General features: G+C 43.9%; 1 non-coding gene across 1 annotated transcript; it reads left to right on the top strand.

Annotated features, from left to right (window-relative positions):
* The first annotated feature begins 1,509 nt into the window (after window positions 1-1,509).
* On the top strand, window positions 1,510-1,578 carry TRNAE-UUC (transfer RNA glutamic acid (anticodon UUC)). Its single transcript has one exon. It is a non-coding gene; the product is annotated as a tRNA-Glu (tRNA).
* The last annotated feature ends 5,529 nt before the right edge of the window (window positions 1,579-7,107 follow it).

Genomic DNA, 7,107 nt, shown 5'->3' with positions numbered 1-7,107 from the left:
TAATAATAATAATAATAATAATAATAATGATAGCAGCTGGGAGCAAGTACAGATGCAAGAAATTGCCTGCCAAGAGAAGTGCAGTGCGCTTTCTTCTGATCCTCTGAGCATCAGTAAGTCAACAGCTTGACTCCCTGAAGGGATTTTGTGTAGAAACATAAAGTTTTGTCTCTTTTATTCAGCATTACATTGTCAGCAGCAATGATTAAAAAAAATCCTAAAGCAGGATGCAAATGACAAGGGCAACATATGGGGCCAAGTGGCAGAAGACATTGCAGGCTGTTCTGGGCTTGGTGCTATAGATATTATAGCAGATGGGATGCTTCAGCAAAACATATATCTTCACAGGGAGTCAACTACTGACGTTTCTTAATCAGAGATTTCTTCTCTTTAATCTGGGGGATCTGGGAGTGGCACAGTGAGAGATGAGAGCTCAGTGGCATTGCATGGTACCCCATACATTACCTTGGTATAACCAGTTTATATTCAGGACCTCATGGGCCACCGTACCTGATGTCATGGAGTAATTTCCTCCTTCAATCACTCCATAACCAACTGAGTATGAGGATTTCCTTTCAGTACATGGCCTGGTGTGTTGTGTACTTGCAGTCATTTGGAGCTACCACACCACAAACCAACTTCGGTGGACCTACCTGAAGAAGATAATGTAGCTTGTCTGTCGGATGGGACGGGGGTGGCACTGTGGGTTAAACCACAGAGCCTAGGACTTGCTGATCAGAAGGTCGGCGGTTCGAATCCCCGCGACAGGGTGAGTTCCCATTGCTCGGTCCCAGCTCCTGCCAACCTAGCAGTTCGAAAGCATGTCAAAGTGCAAGTAGATAAATAGGTACCGCTCCGGCGGAAAGGTAAACGGCATTTCCGTGTGCTGCTCTGGTTCACCAGAAGCAGCTTAGTCATGCTGGCCACATGACCCGAAGGCTGTACGCCGGCTCCCTCGGTCAATAAAGCGAGATGAACACCGCAACCCCAGAGTCGGCCACGACTGGACCTAATGGTCAGGGGTCCCTTTACCTATTTTTTACCTCTTTTGCAGGTGCTTTAGGGTGTCCACCAGGCCAGACAATTCTGTCTCCACCTGCAACTGCCACCTGCAATACTTGCCAATTCTGCCCAAATTCAGAAGCCAGTCAGTGGAGTGAGCCCACCATACTTAGAGAGTATGGCAGAAAAAACGTGTAGCTTAGGACAATTATGGGAGACACTCAAAAATTCCTATTCAGTCCCCTTTCAACAGGCAAGTGGCTAATCCCATACTCCTTGGAGAAAGGGTCCGGTGGAGAAAGGGTCCTAGGGACATGGACACATTTTAAAGGGGAGCCCTGCCCATTCTACTGAGCATGCTCAAGCCTGGTCCCACCACATCTTCCTTCCTTTGCTGAGGGGCTAGGGCAAACCCACCACCAGTGAATGCTGGAGGAGTACCCTAATTTTGGCACATGGCAGAAATTCTAGTGTTGTTAGGTTCATAAGGAAGGAGCCATAACAAGGGCTGTAGCTCAGTGGTAGAGCATCTGCCTTTCATGCAGGAGATCCCAGGTTCAATCCCTGGCATCTCCACGTCGGGTGGAGATTGTCCCCTGTCTAAAATTATGGTTAGTTGCTGGGAGTCAGTACAGATATATTCCGCTAGATGGACCAATGGTCTGACCTGGTATAAGGCAGCTTTCTATATTCCTAAGATCCTTAATGAACACAGTTATGTGGTCATGTTTTCAAGGCAAATCAGGTCAGTTTATTTTTTATTTTTTAAAAGCTACTATGAATGGAAATTTAGATTTAGATCTGTCAGAAGGACCTTTTAAGGCTACCTGCCGGAGTCTAGCTTGTGCAGAGCAATAGCAATATGACTCCAGATTTTGGTACCCAAGACTGCTGCAAAATGTGGAATCAGGAGTTGGATTGGAGGGACAAGTGCAAAGCTACAATATTATGACTGCCAAACCAGGACTGATATTGGGCATTTTAAGCACTGTCAACGTCAATTTGACTACACAAGCCAAAAGAACAAAACAAAATCCCTTTTACTGGTGACCAAGGCAATTGTGAAGAAGTTCCTGAGTCAGGAGTACTATTTCTCTGCTCAGCATGTATACCAATTGCCAAGCTGTTAAATCTGTAAGAGAAATTAAAATTTTAATAATAAAGTGATTCACAATATAGTCTATGGTACTTGTATTATATGCATGTGCCTTTCTTTTTTCTTTTTACTCTTGTTCTCTGTGATAACCTTCTGCATTTCTATTTTCTGCAGCAGCAATGTGCAACTGTACCATGGGGCCAGTGGGACAAATTCATTTTGATTGTAAAATTCCATTGACACTAATGGAGTTTTATACCCAGAAAGAGTTTGGCACAATGTCCTTAGATTGCTTTTTATTCACACTTTGAATCAGAATTGTTTTTCCCTTGGGGGCAATTGTGATTAAAGATTTCAAAAAGACCACCAATGCTTGGGTTTTATGGTGTGGTGTAAAACAATGGGACGTAGGGTTCGCTGTCGGCTAAAATAACAGATTATACAATACGTTTTGCAGCGTGACTTGTAACCCATGCAGGAAAGCGTTTCAGCAGCCAAATGGTCTCTCTGAGGTCCATGTCAAACAATAGATACCACCAATTGAAGGCCATCAAAGCCTGACATTCTTGGCAGTCACTCCGAGACACTGGGATGGGGACGTTGTACATACTGGGGTACCACCACATTGTAGGGGGTTTTGGTGGCCTCTCCATCTTTGCATACAAAACAGCTCCAATGTGAGAAAGAAATGGAAAGCACTATCAGCCTCTTAGACCCCATAAAAGTGTCACAAGCTGGGTTGATTTCCACAGTAGTTCCCCACCTCTGTCCTCCACCCCAGAATAGGGCTAAAAGATACGTCCGGGTCTGTGTGATTTTTCTCTGAGCCTGTATGCACTCTATTTTGAAATAGACCAGTTGCCCGCTGAGGAAAGAATAAAGTCATCTTCAAGGTGTGGCATCCTTTGCCATCTGACTGAAAACCTAGATACAATCTCTGTGGGGTGTTCGGGTCACCTTCCTTCATCTTCCGTTGGGACTCCAAGCTTTCTCTCGAGACAATAGAAGAGATTCACATTCCTCCCCGCCCCCTCCAAAAAGAAACATTTTCATATGGATCATTATTTAAATGTGATGCCATCTGAGGTGATACAATTACATGAGGGACCTGGGCCTGCACTGTTGCTAAATGTTTGGTATCACCTTATATGCAGCACTCTATATCTACATTTCAGAGCCCCATGAAAATACATCAAAATGCATGCCTAGTGATAGCATCAATTAATGATGTGCTTGTTTGCTTTGCATTTGTAGATACCATAAGACCAGCTAAGATCTGCCTCTCAAGGCAGTCACAGTACATAGGTACAGTATAGGTGGGAGTCAGATTGTTATTGCGTATGTGGGAAGGTACCATAGAATAACAGATCAATGTTCCATATGGCTCAATATTATTATGATTGGCGGCAGCTTCCCAGAGTTTCAGACAGGAATATTTCCCAGACCTACCTGAATATTCCAGTGGATAGCAGTAACAATACTGCCCAATGCTTTATATTTTATTCTTAATGAGAGTCGCATACAAAGGAGGGAGGGAGGAAATAGAGTTCATGTATGTAATAATAGAGTTCATGTATGTATGTAAGTATGTAAGTATGGGACTTGGGTGGCGCTGTGGGTTAAACCACAGAGCCTAGGACTTGCCAATCAGAAGGTCGGCGGTTCGAATCCCCACGACGGGGTGAGCTCCCGTTGCTCGGTCCCTGCTCCTGCCCACCTAACAGTTCGAAAGCACCTCAAAGTGCAAGTAGATAAATAGGTACCGCTCCAGCGGGAAGGTAAACGGCGTTTCCGTGCGCTGCTCTGGTTCACCAGAAGCGGCTTAGTCATGCTGGCCACATGAAGCTGTACGCTGGCTCCCTCGGCCTAAAAGTGAGATGAGCGCCGCAACCCCAGAGTTGGTCACGACTGGACCTAATGGTCAGGGGTCCCTTTACCTTTACCTTATGTAAGTATGAAGTATTTATATGGCAGAGAACTTAACTTTTAACAGTATTTGAAGATGTCACAATGTAGTATTCTTCATGCCTGCAACAAATACTTAAAAAATCAGCTGTCAATAAAATTCATACTAATGCTCCAAGTGAAGTCTTATGAAACAACATGCATACAGAATGGCTGTAGTCTGCAAACAGTCCAGTGAAGCATTTGGTTTTAATTGACTGGGAGGAATTGAATTAAATCAAATTGTTCCAGTTAAAATACTTTGTGGATTTGGATGTCCATTTCTCTATCCCTTTGCTCCTTTGAAAATTTTAGAACATTATTCCTGTTGACTTCAAAGGTTTTTTATACTCTCTGAAATTGTGATCAGCAAAGTGACAATCTATAAAGTCAGGAGAGATTGGTATGTATATGTTTTCCTGGTATATAAATGACTGATGTCCTTCACTGATGTAAAATATTATCACATTCCCAGCACAAACATTTGGAATGCAATATGCAGAATGAGAGATGCAGTCAGAGAAACTGGTTAAATTTTTATATTCTTTATTATATAAAAGTATTCTTTTTTAAAAGAAAAAAAAAAGGAACCAGCAGCAAATTAAAGTGGAAAGCTCTGCATTTGGTTTGCCCATTATTAGAAATGCACTTTCCCATTTTGGATCCAGATTGCTCTCTCTGCTTGGCATTGTCTCACAAATGAGTTGCTTTTTAATCTATACACTATCCATTTATTAAATTAAATTGTGAAGAAAACCTTACACTGGAGAAATACTTCTTTTTTTTATTAAAAAAATGAGCGGGAGCTTGCAATGTATTAATTGTTCCATATTTTTTGGCAAGGGATAACAAAAGACTATTAAGAGCAGTTCCCAAGCTCTTTTTTTCCTGGGCTTCTATTGGGTGTTGATTGCACCAAGCAGGTTTTCTCTTATCCATTATCATGTTACCGTGCAGAGTCTGATCTTCTGTACTGGAGTCAGGGAGAAGTACAAAAACAGAAGTACAAGGGTCAGGCATCTTAACTGGGGATTGTGGGAGCTAAAGAAAACTTAGGAACTATATCAGGCCCAGAGGTCAAATGTGGCCCTCCAAGTCTCTTTACCTGGTCCTCAGGAACCTCCCTATACCACATCCCCTCCCTAACCACACCTGCTCTTCTCATCCCATACCCCTCTTCACTTGAGTGCTTTTGCTTGCTTAGAATGTGTCCTTGAACTCTGATATTGCCTTTTGCTTGTCTAGATGGAAGCTCAAAAAGTGTGTGTGTGTGTGTGTGTGTGTGTGTGTGTGTGTGTGTGTGTGTAGAAATTAAGGTAAAAGGTAAAGGTACCCCTGCCCGTACGGGCCAGTCTTGCCAGACTCTAGGGTTGTGCGCCCATCTCACTCTAGAGGCCGGGGGCCAGCGCTGTCCGCAGACACTTCCGGGTCACGTGGCCAGCGTGACATCACTGCTCTGGCGAGCCAGAGCCGCACACGGAAACGCCGTTTACCTTCCCGCTAGTAAGTGGTCCCTATTTATCTACTTGTACCCAGGGGTGCTTTCGAACTGCTAGGTTGGCAGGCGCTGGGACCGAGCAACGGGAGCGCACCCCGCTGCGGGGATTCGAACCGCCGACCTTTCGATCGGCAAGCCCTAGGCACTGAGGCTTTTACCCACAGCGCCACCCGCGTCCCTAGAAATTAGCCTACTGTAAAAAGGTAAATTGACATTGGTAGTTCCACTTTTTTCTCTGGCCTTGCCCACCACTGATAGCTGATCCCTCAAAGATTGTCCACAAAGTGGAGGCTGATGGTTACTTATCATTTAGGCAAACACATTCTAGACAAAAGGATTTGTCTTTACTTCATCTGTTCTTGGGCAGTAAAATGTTGGGGGGGGGGGCTAGCAGGGGGGAGCATTTGTGTTGACCCAAAAAGGTGAACTGGTCTGAAAACCCTGCTTGCAGCATATTGATGGTCAAGATGACCCCCACCTAATTGGTACCAGCTGCAGCACCGAGCTTATCTGTGTTTCACACACTTTCATGTATCCACAGGCTCCTGGCATAGCTAGAGGGGAAGGATCCCAGGCAATGGTTAATACTAACCACCTGTGTTCCCATGTGACATAGCCTGCCTGGGCTTACAAAGGTTGTGTGTATTTTTACTTGGGTGCAGACAAGCCATCTCCTCGCAGTGGAGTCTGTCCCACGGAATGCTGTAAGCAGGGGCAAGGAGGGAGCCATTGGACCTTAGTTGTAACATTGTACCCTTCTTTAATAAACCATTATACCTGATCATTCTGGTGGTTTGGGCATCTTTCATTGGAATTTCTGAAAATCTGAACTCCTGTGAGCTCTCCTCTGGCTCTGAAGGACGTTTCAGGCATTCCATTGTATGCTTTCCATCATATGATTTCTGAAGTGTTTATGCTTCGTAGTATTCATGGCTATGTTTGATTGGCATTGGTTGATCTCTGAATTCTAAAATCAAAACACATTTGCAACTTCTGTGATCACAGGTAGTACCTAGGGCAGTCTTTGCCAGTACGATGCCTTTCAGGTGTTTAACTACAGCTCTTGGCTGAGAGGAATCATAGGTCAAGGCACCTGGAGAGGGAACCATGTTGGTTAAGGCTGCCCTAGCATCTGACTTCTTTTCTGAAACATGCAGGCCAAGGGATTGAGCTCATCATTGTGTTTGCCTGCTCTTTTCTTTTTGAAAGTAAACTGTAATGCTGGGGCGGCAGCTGGAAAGAGAGGAGCTCCTCAAAATTAGTCCAGCTGCATCTTTATCCTGTTGCAAAATCTAACTATCTGAGATTGCATCAGCAGCCAGCGATTGCCCACATGAGAGAAGGCAGAAATGGAGATGCAAAGAATATTCTATGAAACGGACTAGAAATGAGTATTTTTCTTTCTATCACTGGAATAGGAAATTATCCTTTGACTTGTATGGAAAATGCCATTTTGTTCTTCATCGTTAGTGTTAATCCCCTTAAGTCACCAAAAGTAAATTATTCAGCATGCTGGATTCCTTGCATCTTCATATTCTGAATGACGTGAATAGTAATGTTAATATTT

This window comes from Podarcis muralis, chromosome 3, assembly GCF_964188315.1.
Source record: "Podarcis muralis chromosome 3, rPodMur119.hap1.1, whole genome shotgun sequence".
NCBI classification, from domain to species: Eukaryota; Metazoa; Chordata; class Lepidosauria; order Squamata; family Lacertidae; genus Podarcis; species Podarcis muralis.
This window is presented reverse-complemented; position numbering and strand designations above follow the sequence as displayed.